Genomic DNA, 16575 nt, shown 5'->3' on the forward strand with positions numbered 1-16575 from the left:
TTTCCTTGTGTGACACAGGAGCTCTTGACTTGAAAGCTAGAGGGATGCAATAGAAAGAGCTGCAACCTCTACCAGACATGGCAAAGGTGAGTGGGATGTTGTTTCCATTGCTGCTGATGTCACGAAGGACTGTAAGGATGGAAAGGCTGGTGTTTGCCATGGGCAGGGAAACACATCTGGTTTTCATTTTCTCTTTCTCTTTGAGTGCCAGATAAACAGGGGATAGTTTGCCCTCAACTTGGAACTCTCTTGCCCTCTGCTGCTGAGAGGGAGAAATGTCCAAGCTTCTTGAAGGACATCAGGACAAAGATGTGTAATGAAAATAAGTCCAGGCTGGCTGTCCTTGTGGGCATCAGCTGCTGGCATCTGCATTGCTGCTGCCATGAGCATGGCAAAGCAGGTAAAAGATTGCTTTTCCTTGTGTGACACAGGAGCTCTTGACTTGAAAGCTAGAGGGATGCAATAGAAAGAGCTGTAACCTCTGCCAGACATGGCAAAGGTGAGTGGGATGTTGTTTCAATTAGTGCTGATGTCAGGAAGGACAGTAAGGATGGAAAGGCTGGTGTTTGCCATGGGCAGGGAAACACATCTGGTTTTCATTTTCTCTTTCTCTTTGAGTGCCAGATAAACAGGGGAGAGTGTGCCCTCACCTTGGACCCATCCTGCCCTCTGCTGCTGAGATGGAGAAATGTTCCATCTTCTGGAAGGACATCAGGACAAAGATATGTAATGAAAATAAGTCCAGGCTGGCAGTCCTTGTGGGCATCAGCTGCTGGCATCTGCATTGCTGCTGCCATGAGCATGGCACAGCAGGTAAAAGATTGCTTTTCCTTGTGTGACACAGGAGCTCTTGACTTGAAAGCTAGAGGGATGCAATAGAAAGAGCTGCAACCTCTGCCAGACATGGCAAAGGTGAGTGGGATGTTGTTTCAGTTAGTGCTGATGTCAGGAGGACTGTAAGGATGGAAAGGCTGGTGTTTGCCATGGGCAGGGAAACACATCTGGTTTTCATTTTCTCTTTCTCTTTGAGTGCCAGATAAACAGGGGATAGTTTGCCCTCAACTTGGAACTCTCTTGCCCTCTGCTGCTGAGAGGGAGAAATGTCCAAGCTTCTAGAAGGACATCAGGACAAAGATATGTAATGAAAATAAGTCCAGGCTGGCTGTCCTTGTGGGCATCAGATGCTGGCATCTGCATTGCTGCTGCCATGAGCATGGCAAAGCAGGTAAAAGATTGCTTTTCCTTGTGTGACACAGGAGCTCTTGACTTGAAAGCTAGAGGGATGCAATAGAAAGAGCTGCAACCTCTGCCAGACATGGCAAAGCTGAGTGGGATGTTGTTTCAATTACTTCTGAAGTCAGGAAGACTGTAAGGATGGAAAGGCTGGTGTTTGCCATGGGCAGGGAAACACATCTGGTTTTCATTTTCTCTTTCTCTTTGAGTGCCAGATAAACAGGGGATAGTTTGCCCTCAACTTGGAACTCTCTTGCCCTCTGCTGCTGAGAGGGAGAAATGTCCAAGCTTCTAGAAGGACATCAGGACAAAGATGTGTAATGAAAATAAGTCCAGGCTGGCTGTCCTTGTGGGCATCAGCTGCTGGCATCTGCATTGCTGCTGCCATGAGCATGGCAAAGCAGGTAAAAGGTTGCTTTTCCTTGTGTGACACAGGAGCTCTTGACTTGAAAGCTAGAGGGATGCAATAGAAAGAGCTGCAACCTCTGCCAGACATGGCAAAGGTGAGTGGGATGTTCTTACAATTAGTGCTGATGTCAGGAGGACTGTAAGGATGGAAAGGCTGGTGTTTGCCATGGGCAGGGAAACACATCTGGTTTTCATTTTCTCTTTCTCTTTGCGTGCCAGATAAACAGGGGAGAGTGTGCCCTCACCTTGGACCCCTTCTGCCCTCTTCTGTTGAGATGGAGAAATGTTCCAGCTTGTAGAAGGACATCAGGACAAAGATGTGTAATGAAAATAAGTCCAGGCTGGCTGTCCTTGTGGGCATCAGCTGCTGGCATCTGCATTGCTGCTGCCATGAGCATGGCACAGCAGGTAAAAGATTGCTTTTCCTTGTGTGACACAGGAGCTCTTGACTTGAAAGCTAGAGGGATGCAATAGAAAGAGCTGCAACCTCTGGCAGACATGGCAAGGGTGAGTGGGATGTTGTTTCAGTTAGTGCTGATGTCAGGAGGACTGTAAGGATGGAAAGGCTGGTGTTTGCCATGGGCAGGGAAACACATCTGGTTTCCATTTTCTCTTTCTCTTTGAGTGCCAGATAAAGAGCAGAGTGTGCCCTCACCTTGGACCCATCCTGCCCTCTTCTGCTGAGATGGAGAAATGTCCCAGCTTCTGGAAAGACATCAGGACAAAGATATTTAATGAAGATAAGTCCAGGCTGGCTCTCCTTGTGGTCATCAGCTGCTGGCATCTGCATTGCTGCTGCCATGAGCATGGCAAAGCAGGTAAAAGGTTGCTTTTCCTTGTGTGACACAGGAGCTCTTGACTTGAAAGCTAGAGGGATGCAATAGAAAGAGCTGCAACCTCTGCCAGACATGGCAAAGGTGAGTGGGATGTTGTTTCAATTATTGCTGAAGTCAGGAAGACTGTAAGGATGGAAAGGCTGGTGTTTGCCATGGGCAGGGAAACACATCTGGTTTCCATTTTCTCTTTCTCTTCGAGTGCCAGATAAAGAGCAGAGTGTGCCCTCACCTTGGACCCCTCCTGCCCACTTCTGCTGAGATGGAGAAATGTCCAAGCTTCTAGAAGGACATCAGGACAAAAATATGTAATGAAAATAAGTCCAGGCTGGCTGTCCTTGTGGGCATCAGCTGCTGGCATCTGCATTGCTGCTGCCATGAGCATGGCAAAGCAGGTAAAAGATTGCTTTTCCTTGTGTGACACAGGAGCTCTTGACTTGAAAGCTAGAGGGATGCAATAGAAAGAGCTGCAACCTCTACCAGACATGGCAAAGGTGAGTGGGATGTTGTTTCCATTGCTGCTGATGTCACGAAGGACTGTAAGGATGGAAAGGCTGGTGTTTGCCATGGGCAGGGAAACACATCTGGTTTTCATTTTCTCTTTCTCTTTGAGTGCCAGATAAACAGGGGATAGTTTGCCCTCAACTTGGAACTCTCTTGCCCTCTGCTGCTGAGAGGGAGAAATGTCCAAGCTTCTAGAAGGACATCAGGACAAAGATGTGTAATGAAAATAAGTCCAGGCTGGCTGTCCTTGTGGGCATCAGCTGCTGGCATCTGCATTGCTGCTGCCATGAGCATGGCACAGCAGGTAAAAGATTGCTTTTCCTTGTGTGACACAGGAGCTCTTGACTTGAAACCTAGAGGGATGCAATAGAAAGAGCTGCAACCTCTGCCAGACATGGCAAAGGTGAGTGGGATGTTGTTTCAGTTAGTGCTGATGTCAGGAGGACTGTAAGGATGGAAAGGCTGGTGTTTGCCATGGGCAGGGAAACACATCTGGTTTCCATTTTCTCTTTCTCTTTGAGTGCCAGATAAAGAGCAGAGTGTGCCCTCACCTTGGACCCATCCTGCCCTCTTCTGCTGAGATGGAGAAATGTCCCAGCTTCTGGAAAGACATCAGGACAAAGATATGTAATGAAAATAAGTCCAGGCTGGCTCTCCTTGTGGTCATCAGCTGCTGGCATCTGCATTGCTGCTGCCATGAGCATGGCAAAGCAGGTAAAAGATTGCTTTTCCTTGTGTGACACAGGAGCTCTTGACTTGAAAGCTAGAGGGATGCAATAGAAAGAGCTGCAACCTCTGCCAGACATGGCAAAGGTGAGTGGGATGTTTTTTCAGTTGCTGCTGATGTCAGGAAGGACTGTAAGGATGGGAAGTCTGGTGTTTGCCATGGGCAGGAAAACACATCTGGTTTTCATCTTCTCTTTCTCTTTGTGTGCCAGAAAAAGAGGAGAGTGTGCCCTCAGCTTGGACCCCTCCTGCCCTCTTCTGCTGTGATGGAGAAATGTTCCATCTTCTGGAAGGACATCAGGACAAAGATATGTAATGGAAATAAGTCCAGGCTGGCTGTCCTTGTGGGCATCAGCTGCTGGCATCTGCATTGCTGCTGCCTCGAGCATGGCACAGCAGGTAAAAGATTGCTTTTCCTTGTGTGACACAGTCACTGTTGACTTGAAAGCTAGAGGGATGCAAGAAAAAGAGCTGCAACCTCTGCCAGACATGGCAAAGGTGTGTGGGATGTTGTTTCCATTGCTGCTGATGTCAGGAAGGACTGTGAGGATGGAAAGGCTGGTGTTTGCCATGGGCAGGGAAACACATCTGGTTTTCATTTTGTCTTAATCTTTCAGTGCTAGATAAATAGAGGAGAGTGTGCCCTCACCTTGGATCTCTCCTGCCCTCTGCTGCTCAGAGGGAGAAATGTTCCAGCTTCTAGAAGGACATCAGGACAAAGATATGTAATGAAAATAAGTCCAGGCTGGCTGTCCTTGTGGGCATCAGCTGCTGGCATCTGCATTGCTGGTGCCATGAGCATGGCACAGCAGGTAAGGGATTGCTTTTCCTTGTGGGACAGCTGTTAAGCCATTCTGATTCACCCTTTTCATCCACAACATACAGTTTTTTCCCACACTGCTGTTTCTATCCAGCCGTGTGCATATGTGCAGTGCTGCAGAGGCTGGTGTCCCTGCCTGTGGCAGGGAGTTGGAGATTCCTGATCCTTGAGGTCCCTTCCCACCCGGGCCATTCTGTGTGTGACTGGCTAAACACCAATTGTTGCTAGCTCAGCAGGTATACTGCTAATTATTGAACGTCTGCCAGCTGCGTATCAACACTTGGCCACTATTTCTGGACACCTGCTCATCCCTGAAGAGAGAGAAGTTTGGAAGGAGGACAGAGGGGAGTCTCTTGATGCCTGCCTGTTGCATCCCAACCTGCCCACAGAGTGAGTCAATTCGGCCTTGTGTGGAGGCCCTGGCTTCTTTGGAGTCTGTTTTTCTTTTGCTGAGCTTCTCCTATCCAAACAGAATGGCCTTACAACATGCTTTCTGGTCCTTAATACTAAACCCATGCAATTTGTAACCATTACAGTTCTGTAAGTGAGAATTGATCACATGATTGAACAACTGTATTTCTAAAATATGTTATGAAATAACTTCTTTTTACTAATACTAATACTAATAAAGTCTTTCTACTTTTTCAAACTGTTTCTAAGGGCAAATTACAAAACACATGGTGCTGTACTGCTTCAGAGCAATCCCACATTTGATAGCCAGTGCAGAAACAACATTCCATCCTACAGCATTAGCTAGTTCAGAGGTACCAGACGTGTATCTGGATGTGGCTGTTGTGCATAACTGGGGCTGAAGGATCAGAAGTGACAGCTCCACTCTTGGAGACCACAGAACTAAAATGGAAAGATAAAATAGTTGCAGGGCAATTGTTCTGTGTGCCTGAAGCAGGGACTGATTTATGGGGGAGAGATTTAACAGTTAAATGAGGATTACAGCTGCAAGTCTGTGAAACAGATATCAGGGGTCAATGAATGTGTTAACAGCTGTGATGAAGAAGAAATGAATCCAAAGGTGTGGGCAGGGGAAGGAAATCGGGGTGGACTCACAATTTTCCCTTACAAATAACTGCCCAAGGAGGGAGTGGAGCTGTGAAACAGCAACAATATCCCATAGCCTTAGAAGGGAGAGTGGGTCTAAAAGCTGTAACACAGACAGTGGTTAAGGATGGTCTTCTGGAACCTTTTCTGTGGCCTTATAACACCCCAATCCTGTCGGCACGGAAGGCAGACGGCACGTATCGGCTGGTGCAAGATGTAAGGAAATGACTGAACCCGTTCTCAAAAGACAGCCTGTGGTTCCTAACCCCTATACCCTAATGAGTCAGATCCCACACGGACAGCAGTGGTTTGGTGTGAGAGACCTCAAAGATGCTTTCCGGACAGCCTTTGGACTCAGGGAGAAATGGCTGCGTTTGTATGAGGACACATTGTAATCCTATCGTGATTCGTGATGATACTGTAGATACTGGAACTCGTGCTAATCCTTGTCTTTGCAGCATTTGAAGCAAGCAACTGGTGCTGCTGTCATGCAGAAAGCTCCCTTCCAACCACTCAGCAAGCATTTGGATGAGACAGCTTCCTGCTGGGAGCCCTCCGACATCACTGCTGCCTCCTCCAGAACCATACCTGCAGATGCTTCAGAGCTCTTCAGCATGGACTTCCTTCCTCCCATCAGCAGCTGCTCCTGCACTGACCTTCATTCACACTGGGATACCATCTGCTTCCAGCAGGAGCTGACCTGCGAGACAGAGAAAGGAAACGTGGGATGAGCACCAATGCAGAAGCACAAGGCTGTGTCACCACCACGTCTTGCAGCCTTGGGAAGTCAGCTGCAACTGCAGCCTTGGTCAGAATTACAACGGGCACCGTAAATTAAGTGTGACCTCTGAAGTTGTTGCCATGATCAGAAATAGACGCTGAAATCGCTCACATAACTGTCGGTGGTTCCCTCCAAATTCTTTTGCTTTGGGGAACAGATGGACTCGGAATGGAAGGACACGAGAAAAAGGACATCTGTTTGAGCTCAGCAGACTTGAGAGGTGGGCCTGGGTGAACCTCATGAGGTTCAGCACAGCCAAGTGCAAGGTTTGGCATTTGGGCCGGAGGAATCCCAGGCATTCTTTTGTCATCGTGGTGGTTTCCAATAGACCCCAACAATGAGACATCAGGTCGCCGTGTGGGCTCCTGGGTGACACTGCCATTTCCCAGCCATTGCAGCCTAGGGGCAAATAAAGTAAAATACTTCAGAAAGATCTCACACTGATTGCATATTTTACTGTTCTTTTACACAAAACAGAAGGGGAGGGCAGCAGATGCATGCAGCTGCATCAACACCCAGGCTGCTAAAGGAATGGAAAGACAGAAACATCAAATATCAATGCCTTATTCTAATGCAAAAAGGGAAGCTTTTTTCAATGTTACCTTTTATCATGTAAAATAAGCAGTTGGCACTCTAAGGGAAATCCTGGGCCCCACGTTCTGGCAATGTGGCAATCTGGACTCAGATGTGAATGATCCAAACAATCCATTCCAGATTTTAACATCCCTTATATGCATTCACAAGTTTTCTCTCTTGACTTCCCCTTACAGCCGTTAGATGCCAGCAAAACATCCCACAAACACTCCTTAACTCTGTGCACACAGGCACCCATCCAACCAGAGCCATCAGTCATTCCCAGCCATGCGCTCTTCCTCCAATCATGGTCAGCATCACACGGCCGTCACGCAGCTCACTTGACTCAGTTTTTCTCTTCTTTCTGGAGGTGTCCTTGCTTCTCAGCCTTACCTTCTCGTGATGTTTATCTCGCTCTGCAGCTCCTGCTCTGAATAGGCTTTCTTGGATTCCCGCATGACAGGCACAAAATGCAGCCACAGCCCCTGCCACCAAGGTCAGCTCTTCAGCACACATTACCTGAGGAGCACTTGGCAACTCATGCAACCTGAGCAGTGCCAGGAAGACTGTTTCACTTCTGCTTCTCCTGGCTCAGAAATTCATTTTCCTACCTAGAAAATGGGAAAAGAAAAGAAAGAAAAAAAATCCTGACGTAAAGCAGACACAATTGATACTATGGAATTCTGGAAGGCAAGGGATTTGCCCTCTATGATGAGAAGTTGACTGCAAAGAACTAAGAAGAGCCATGAGCAGGTTGTGAACTTGTGGGTAAAATCAGGAACTGCAGCAGTGCAGGGCTTCTGGAGGTGAGGGTCTGCTACAGCCGCCTGGAAAGAGAGCCTGTTGGTGGGAGCTGCTTACTGCAGCCAGCAGAAGCATCGCACTCACTGACTCTCATCCTGATGGGGGATTCCAGTCAGTCTGGGAAATCAGCATGGCTGGCTGCAAGCAATCTGACAGACTCCTGGAGTGCAGTGAGAATCACTCTGTGGTGCAGGCATTGGGCACAGCAAGCAGAAGGGAAGCATTGCTGGACATGGTGCACACCAGGGGTTACGACAGGAGGCGGTCAGGGCTGCAGTGACCATGCCCTCCTTGAGTTGGTGATCTCAAGGAATGCGGGCCTGGCAGGAAGCAAAGGCAGGAGCCTGAACTTCAGGAGAGCCAGCTGCAGGCTGTTCCAGGAATTCTTGGACGAGATCCTCTGGACAACTGTTTGTAGGGGCAAAGGGATGGAAAAGAGCTGGTCACTTTCTCAGAAAAAAACTTGCTCAGGTTGCAGGCTGAGCTGCAGGAGAGGAAGGGGAGGAGGTGCCAGCACGGCTCTGCACGATGCTCTGCCACACTGGGCAGCTTGATCATGGCTCAGCAGTGGGATCTGATGTGGAGAAGGGGAGAAGGAAATCAAGGATGGGAGGGAACCATCAGACACAGTCGGTGAGTGTCTGTGAAGTCTTGCAGACCCAGAGATTCCCAGGTTGTTTCTGCTTGCGTAGCATCTTTGTGCTGCAGGGTGAGCAAAAGGTTCTGCTGCTTGATTCTTCTGCAGGAGCCGCCTAAAAGGGAAATGGCCACTGAGCTGCAGACCAAGCAGTACTGCCTGACGTTGGCCAGGGGGAGCTTCTCCTGCCGCAGTGTGATGATGACAGGTCTGGAGATGATCTGCAGGGCCAGTTCGTAGATGGGAGCCAGGAAAGGACATGATGGGAGGAGAGAGGTGTTAAAGAACAGCCAACGCATGGAAATGCATCAGAAAGCCCTGAAAAGCATCACAAAGCCACAGCCAGGAAGCTTGGGAGTATCATGAGCAGCATCCAGGATGCGAGAGATTATTTGCTACCATGCCAAATGGTAGCAGAGCTCCCCCTGCAGACATCCCAAAGCCAGACAAAACAGGAACAAACACGGAGCTGTGCTGCACGCACCCCACGGCCACAGCATTGCAAGCTGAGGTGCCTTGCTGTGTGCTGCATTCATCCCAATCTGTTTGAATGAAGGCACTGGAGGCAGTCAAGGCGTTGATTGAGCACGAGTGTGCTTTTATTATTATATAAAGGACAGGAGGGTGTGAGAGGTCCACGGTGAAGATGGGACTCATCCTGTCTTGTCATGGAGAGAGTGGCTCAGAGCTCTCAGTGCTGCTGTCCGGTGCCTGGGACTGGAGGCCTGATTGAAAGTCCCCCTGCAAGAGGCTCTGCTCCTCTTCACTGATGCTGACCTGCTCCTGCATGGAGGTGCTGCTGTCGGGGCACTCACACTGTGCTTCAGATGGGCGGCACTGCAGAGACTCTGGGTTAAAATCCACACTTGTGACTGTGGTGGCTTGCAGGCTCAGGTCAGCAACTTCAGCAGAGCCAGGTGTAATGAGAGCATGGACTTCGATGAGCTCCTTCTCTCCATTAATGTTGTTAGATGGAAGGCTGCTATTAGAACTGCAGCAATTTGTGCTTCCTAAGAGCTCTCCACTGATGGAAGCACACAGAGCATCCTCGCTACTTGCCCTGGATCTTATGGCTTGGCAAGGGCTCGATTCACCTAGAAAGGATACACAGGGGTTAGTGTCAAACTTTCACAAGCTGAATTACGACAGTGGTACTTGATCAGGGGTGAAGATTTAGGCACGGGATTGAACGCTAGAAAGAGATACATGTGCAGAGCAAGCTTGAATTGTATGTTCCTGAAAAGCAGGGATTTGGAAGCTGCATTTGCACCCTTACCTGCCAGGACTACCACTGCTGTTTCTGAGGGCTGCCTGGCATTGCGCTGCAGTTGGCGTTTGCTGCCAGAGGATGGCTTCCTGAGGCTGAAGCAGCAACACCAACTGCTAGCTGGTGATTCCTCAGTCTTGCTGGGTGGATTTTGTCTGGAGAGAGAAAACAGCCAATGCTGTGAGTCGTGCGTGGTGCAGGGTGAGGGAAGAGCAGCACTGAGCTCTTGGCAGCAGTTGCTTGTTCCTAGCACTGCCTGGTTTCTGCAGGAAAACACAAAAACCCACCCAAACAATGATGCTAGGTGCTGGAAAAGAAAGTCCTCTTTACCTGTCAGATGGAAAGTCAACGACGGTGTGGAATTTGCCCTGCCCAGCTGCAGGGCTTTCTTCCACTTCAATGTCCCTGCTGCTCTCTGTTACCACAGAAGAGGTGCTGTGGCCTCGCCTCTGTGCCTGTGCCTCCTCCAGGCTGAGCAGCTTTGTGGCAGCAGAAGAGACCCCCACAGACTTGGGCCCTGGGAGAGAATTGTGCCCTGTCAGGGAAAACCACAGGTAAGAGCGAGGATCAGAAAGCAGCAGCACAGCCACCACAGTTCTGGGGGAGGTGCTGTATTTTTCTCAGGCTTGCTTATCCGAGCCACTGGAAGAAGAGGAGCCCAAAATAACCATGTGGGAAGAGGTGTGTTTATGGCAAAGGACATGGTCATCATTAAGAGCAGCTTACTGTATCAAAATAGGCAAGGAAAAACCCAAGGAAATGGGGGCAGGGAACTGAGAAAGCTTCGCTGCCACACTTGCATCAAGCTTTTCCTGCGTGCAAACCATAATAATGACGGTTTCCTCCTTGTGAAGTTTGGGCTTGGACATTCTCAGCATCCAGCAACAGGATGCCATACCCTAATGGAAGTCCAGAGGTCTGCTGTCCCCTTGATGGTAAAAGAGTATCTCAAACATCCTGGAGAAGGCCTGCATTTGGTCAAGGTGTCAGGTCAAGATCAAGCTAATGGAGGAAGACACTCACCTGCTGCATCTGCAATGTCTGCTCCGGATTTGGAGCCGAAGAGGACGTCAGTGTGGTTGATGATGAATTCCACCACATCCGACTGCGTCTGCAGCTCCATGCAGGCAGCTCTTCCGCTGGCGCAGGCAGACTCGTTCTGCTGTGATCTGTAGAAAAGGCAGATTTTAGAAGTCATTTCTCCAAGACCGCTTCCCCGAGTCTGAATTGTTGCAGCCAAAAGCTGTCAGCTGAGGCTCTGGAGACTTCCGCAGTGGGCAGTCAGTGATGCCACTGCAGAAATTCCCCTGGATGATCAAGGACACGTCAGTCCCATCTCAACAAGACTGCAGAAATTGTCACCTAGACATTGTGCCCGTGGGGATGGAGAACAGCCCAGGCTCCTGCGCTTCTGTCAGCCACAGATTTTACAGGAGAAGAGCACATTTGATGGAGAAAAAGAGAGGACTGCTTTTCTTAACTGGAGAACAGAGGAAGTGTTGAAACAGAACCAGAAGTTTACCTTAAGAGGTTTGGAGCCCACACAATGGCTAGGTTCTTGGCATGCATGTTTGTGGTGGTGGAGCTCCCAGCCAGACATGCCAAGTGTCTCATCAGGAACTCCAGTGTCCTGGAAAACAAGAGAGGCAAATGTTCAGCACCAACGAGCATGCCGTGCTGCAATGCAGAAAGACAAAGGCTGGAACCGCATCGTTGCCCTCTGCAATGCAGCAGGGCTGAGCTCAGCAGGCTGAGGGCAGCACTGACCTGTAGTGAGGAGCGGGCAGCTGCTGGATGACGTCCTGCATTCTGAGCAGCCGCTCCTCCTCTGTAGCGGCACCAACAGCATCCTGGAGTAGTGCAGAAAGGGAGCGAGACACCAATCAGGCTAGTACACCACTGCGAGTAAACCTCGTGGGGCTGACAGCAAAAGGGCCTCCGAGCTGGGGCACTGCTGCAGCCATCTGCCAAGAGGCCCAGGAAGAGGGAAATGAAAGACGTGGCCTTGTGCTTACCGAGAACTTGCCGTACAGCTGGTGGGTGAGCAGAGGGTTCGGGAGCTCCCTGAAGTACATCTTGCAGAGGGAGCTCACGCTGTGAATGTCACGGACGGTGAGCTCAGGAATCTGCTCCGACTCAAATTCCTGCCTGGAGAGAGGGACGCAAACCCGGTTGAGCGAGAGGAAGGCAAGCCCAAAGCCACACCAGATGCACTCAGGCTGTGTCAGTCGCAGCACTCTTACCGCAGTCTCTGGATGTTGGACGCGACGCCGGACAGGCGGTATATCCCCTGCACCACGCCGTGCTGCTCAATGAACTCAGCGCAGCTCTGGAGGACCTGGGGGACTGAAGAACACGTGCCAGCCGTCAGTGGAGCTCCTGATTCAATCGTGCTGCAGGCTGTGCTTCACATCCCATCCACTAAGCCCAGCCAGGCTTGGCTGAAGCAAATACAGATGCGCTTGTCTCTTAGGAGTATCCGCCTCACTTTATCCTTCAGCCATCAACTCCCATTACACGTGCCTCCACTGCTATCAGCCTACCCCCTGCTAGATATGAGCTCCCTTTCATCTTATTTAGATGCCAGCAGAGGAAGATCTCAGGAATGGGCAGCTCCTTACCATCACGACCGGAGTGGAGAAGATGCTCTCCCAGGTCACCGCCAAACACGCTTTCCTTCTCCACCTCCCGCTCGGTCGGTTTCTTTGGGCGGGCCTTCACCAAGGAACGAAGGAAGGTGAGGATCTTGCTGCGTTTCTTGGGCACTGCACAACAAAAGGAAGAAACCAGGTCATTTCAGGTTTGGCTCCGTTGGACGAGGCCGAGCACAGCACATTCTACAGAGCACGTCAGAACGGGAAGAACGTTACCAACCAGTACATACAAAAAGGGATTTTCCCCATCTCTGGAGGAGCCCAAGGCCAGGCTGGATGGGGCCCTGGGCAGCCTGGTCTAATCTGACATTAAATGTGGGGGCTGGGAGACCATCCTGAGGCAGGAGGGTTGGAGCATGATGATCCCTGAGGTCCCTTCCATCCCAAGCCATTCTATGAAGATTCTATAGTTTTGCCAAGTCCAATCATAAACTCAGGAGGATTGGGCCAAATCTCTGCCCCATGGTGTGCATGAAGAATCATCAACCCAGAGGACAATGTGGGATGGATAAAGGAGGTACTAAACATGGAACATACCCCCAAAAAGACTTCATTTTGCTTTCCCACACCATCAAATGTAACATCCATACCTGGCTTTGGCACAGAATTGATGAGTGCCTCAGGAATGTTCTTATTAATGAGTTCCACACACTCCCCTGGGAAAAATCCAACCTGTTACAAGGAGAGAAGCCAACTATTGCATGCAGCACTTCTCAGATCTGAACTGTTAAACCAAAAGGCACGTAACATTTCCCTCAGAACGTGCTTGCCTGACGTTCCATAAGACTATCCAGCAGAAAATGGCCATAGTTCACAGCATAAAGGTAATAATTTTTCAACATTTGCAGCCAAAGGCAAGGTCCTCTGACACCGACACAAGGAAACTGTTTATGTCCACTGGGCATCCTGTGCAGGCAGAGCAGCTCTAAGCTGAGATTCCTGCCTTTACTGAAGTTGCACTCTCCAGTCTGAAGCTTGTGCCTACCTGGAAGCCGAGCTTGCCTCTCCACCAGGGGGTCAGCTCCTTTGGTGGCATGTCGATGACACAGATGATGTCTCCCACCTGCAAGAGATTGCAACGTCAATCCCAGCTTCAGCACGGCTGGGAGGAAAGCACAGCTCAAATGACTGCATTCTTCTGCACTGCCAAACATCGCCGAGCATGAGAGCACTTGCACCAGTGCAGCTCTGAAGGCATTTGCCATTGTAAAATTGAGCAACAAGGAACGCCTTGAACTGCTTACCTCAAAGGAGAGTTCATCCGCTGCCTGGGCAACGGATCTCTTAATAGCATGGGCAGCAGCAATAGCTGGAACATTCACAGGTGCCACCTCATGGTCCAGCAGGGGCTTCCCCTTGTTCTCAGCCTGAAACAGAGAGCACAGGCCACGGTGAGGAGCTGGGAACCAACAAGGAGGACTTCAAGGTGAGGAGCACATCTGCAGAGAAAGCTGCAGGAAATGCACTCGGTCCTTATCATGGGCACTTCAGAAGGAACTGCAAGTCTAATAACGGCTGTTTCTCTCCCTGGTGTGCAGCAGGCACACGCCAGGCAATGCAAAGATGCATCTCTCCCCACCCAGACTAATCAGCAATGGCACTGATGCAGACAGGTGGCCTTGTCCATTTTGCCCCCACCTTTCCTGCGCTCTTTGTGCAGGAAGGCTGACTGTTTCAGATGCTAGGAGACCGTGAAGAGGGAAACCAAAGCTACGGCTGCAGTTACAAGGTGCAAACAGTGCCATTGCAAGCACCAAGCAGCTCTCTTGAGCAGTCCAACCAACAGCGAGGCCAAACAGAGCAGAGAATGATTGTTGTTTCTGCAGCCATTTCAAGGGAAAAGTCAGTAGAGGACAAACACAACAGCCGAGATGGCTCTCGTACTTTTATAAACTTGCCACACTTGCACTACTGTCTTGCCACAGAGGAGCTCTCTTGGAAAGCAGGAGAGCACATCTACGGCTCACTCTGCTGGCTGCAGTCAGGGAACAAAGACCAATCAGAGCTTCATACTCTACCTCTGTCCATGCCAGGTCAGGCCCACAGCTGATCTCGCTGCACGCCACAGCCATCAGCGTAGGTGTGACAAGCTGGAACTGAAAAGAAACACACTTTTATTTTCTCTGTTCACATCTCTGCTGTGCTCCCTACAGCTGTCGGGCACACTCACACAGCCCAAGCACGCCTGCTGGTGTCCCTGGTGATGCTGTGCAGCTCTGCACAAGCTGGGGCTGGGACTCTTTGCCTAAGGGATTGGTTTCCTGTAGACCAGCTGGTCACAGCACCACAGACAGCATCCTTCTGAGGGCTGAGCTGCAGAGCACGTGGAGAAAACCCACACGTGACCAGCGTCCCATCAAAGCTGGATGAGGCTGTGTTACTAAACACGGGGCGTCACGGGCTGCTAAAGCATGTGGGGAGACAAACCATGGCAGGTACCTGGCAAGAGATCAGAACGAGGAAGAGAAATCTCACGAATCCGCAGCCGTTCCTTGTCACTTTGCTCTGATCTTCCACGAGCAAAAGCTGCAGCAGGGAAGCAGGCAGAGGGTGGAGAGAGGAGAGAGAAAGAGCAGGTCAGTTTGCTTCCACGGTTTAGCAAAGACTACGACGGAAAATCCAAAATCTGCCCTCCCTCAACTTAAAAACTTAAGTTTTCAACTTAAAACCATTTCCCCTTGTCCTGCTGTTATCTACCCTTTCAAAGAGTTGATTCCCCCCCTCTTTTTAGGCTCCCTTTAGGTACTGAAGGCTGCCATGAGGTCACCCCACAGCCTTCATTTCTCCAGGCTGAACAAGCCCAGCTCCCTCAGCCTGTCTTGGCAGGGGAGGTGCTCCTGTCCCCTGATCATCTCTGTGGCTCGCCTCTGGACCCTCTCCAACAGCTCCCTGTCTTTCTGGACACTGTACTGCAGCTGGGGCCTCACAAGAACAGAGCAGGGGGGGACGATCACCTCCCTGTCCCTCATGGCCACCCCTCTGCTGATGGAGATAATGTGAGCCTATGAGCTCCGCCAGCCAGCAGTTCTCAGCACTCACTGTCCCCCCGTCTCTCCCACACTGTCTCAGCTTACCTACAAGGTGCTGCACAGGACGGTGTGAAGACAAAGGGACGCAGTCGGTGCACAAGTGCAACAAGCGAGCTGCTCAGTCAGAGCTCCAGCGCTCCAATGAAGGGACGCAGCACGCACTGCTCCTCCCCTCATTCTAGCCCTTATGACATCACTGAGGGCCACCAGGCTGCTCCACCACGACGGACAGGGTGGGGAGGCAAGACCAGGCACAAGGGCAGAAGATTCCAACAGCCCAGCCCAATGTTCTGGAATCAGGGGCTGCTTGGAATTCTACCCCAGCCAAATCCTGGAGAAGCTGGCACGGGGTCGTCATGACCAAAGCGCAGGACCTGGCGCTTGCTCTTGTTGAGCCTCGCACAACTGGCCTCAGTGCATCCCTCTGGAGGGCCTTCCTGCCCTCAGCCAGATGGACGCTTCCTCCCAGCAGCGTCCCTTGCAGTGCTGGGCCCATGTCAAATCCACACTAGGGTGGGTTTTGTTACTTTCAAGGGCATGTTGCAGCACCCATCTATTTCACCTGTAGGGAAATAAAGCAGGAGATGGGAGAAACACAGAACTGCTGCCAGACTGCTTTATCCCTTTCTCAGCCCAACTTCCCTTGCCTCATCCCCTACCCCAACTCCTGGATGATGCCCACAGACTGATAGTTGGATCTCGAATCCATAGGACTCCTTTCACAGGACTCCATCAAAAGGCTGTCACACTTGTTCCGTACACTCACACTGACCCAGCAGTGGTATCACAGTCACTTAACACACACACAGCAACCAAACCCCGAGCATGCACATCCCTTCCTGCGTGACTGCAGCCCACAGCTCCCCTTCACACCTCCGTGGATCTCTGGTGTTTTACACTGATGCAGCCTCGCTGCAGCTCTGTGGCTGTCACAGAAAGCCTGCAGGACCTCTTTCTCTGCAAACCCCGTCTGCAGGCATTGGTTCACGAGTTTCATCTCCTGCCCTCCTGAGCAAAAACAAGCACTAAGAACAAGAGCAAAGCACGCTGGACTCGACCTGGCTGGATCCCCAACCCTCAGTCCTGTCAGACGGACCCTGGTGTGGAGACTCATCCCCAAAGCCTGGCTGGACATCAGCACAGGCATCCTTCTTCAAACGCCCCATCCAAGCAGCAAGGGATCAAAGCGTTGGCACAGCTGAAACAGAAATGCTGTGTGAGTTTCCTGTTAGCACTGAGCAGGAACAAAT

The 16575-nt window shown here is 50.6% G+C and overlaps 2 long non-coding RNA genes across 3 annotated transcripts in view; one reads left to right on the forward strand and one right to left on the reverse strand.

The window, feature by feature from the left end:
• LOC149912533 (uncharacterized) overlaps positions 1-15513 on the reverse strand; it is a 32612-nt gene extending 17099 nt beyond the window's left edge. Inside the window, exons 1-2 of the long non-coding RNA XR_016461827.1 lie at positions 15371-15513; positions 14736-14822 (exon numbers count right to left, since the gene is read on the reverse strand). This is a non-coding gene — a long non-coding RNA (uncharacterized LOC149912533). The remainder of the gene's footprint in view (positions 1-14735; positions 14823-15370) is intronic.
• The window catches only part of LOC149912528 (uncharacterized), a 158753-nt gene that overhangs the window by 102612 nt on the left and 39566 nt on the right, over positions 1-16575 (forward strand). The window lies entirely within an intron of this gene.

The sequence above is a fragment of the Phasianus colchicus genome, chromosome Z (assembly GCF_987193195.1).
Source record: "Phasianus colchicus chromosome Z, bPhaCol1.hap1.1, whole genome shotgun sequence".
In the NCBI taxonomy this organism is placed as follows: Eukaryota; Metazoa; Chordata; class Aves; order Galliformes; family Phasianidae; genus Phasianus; species Phasianus colchicus.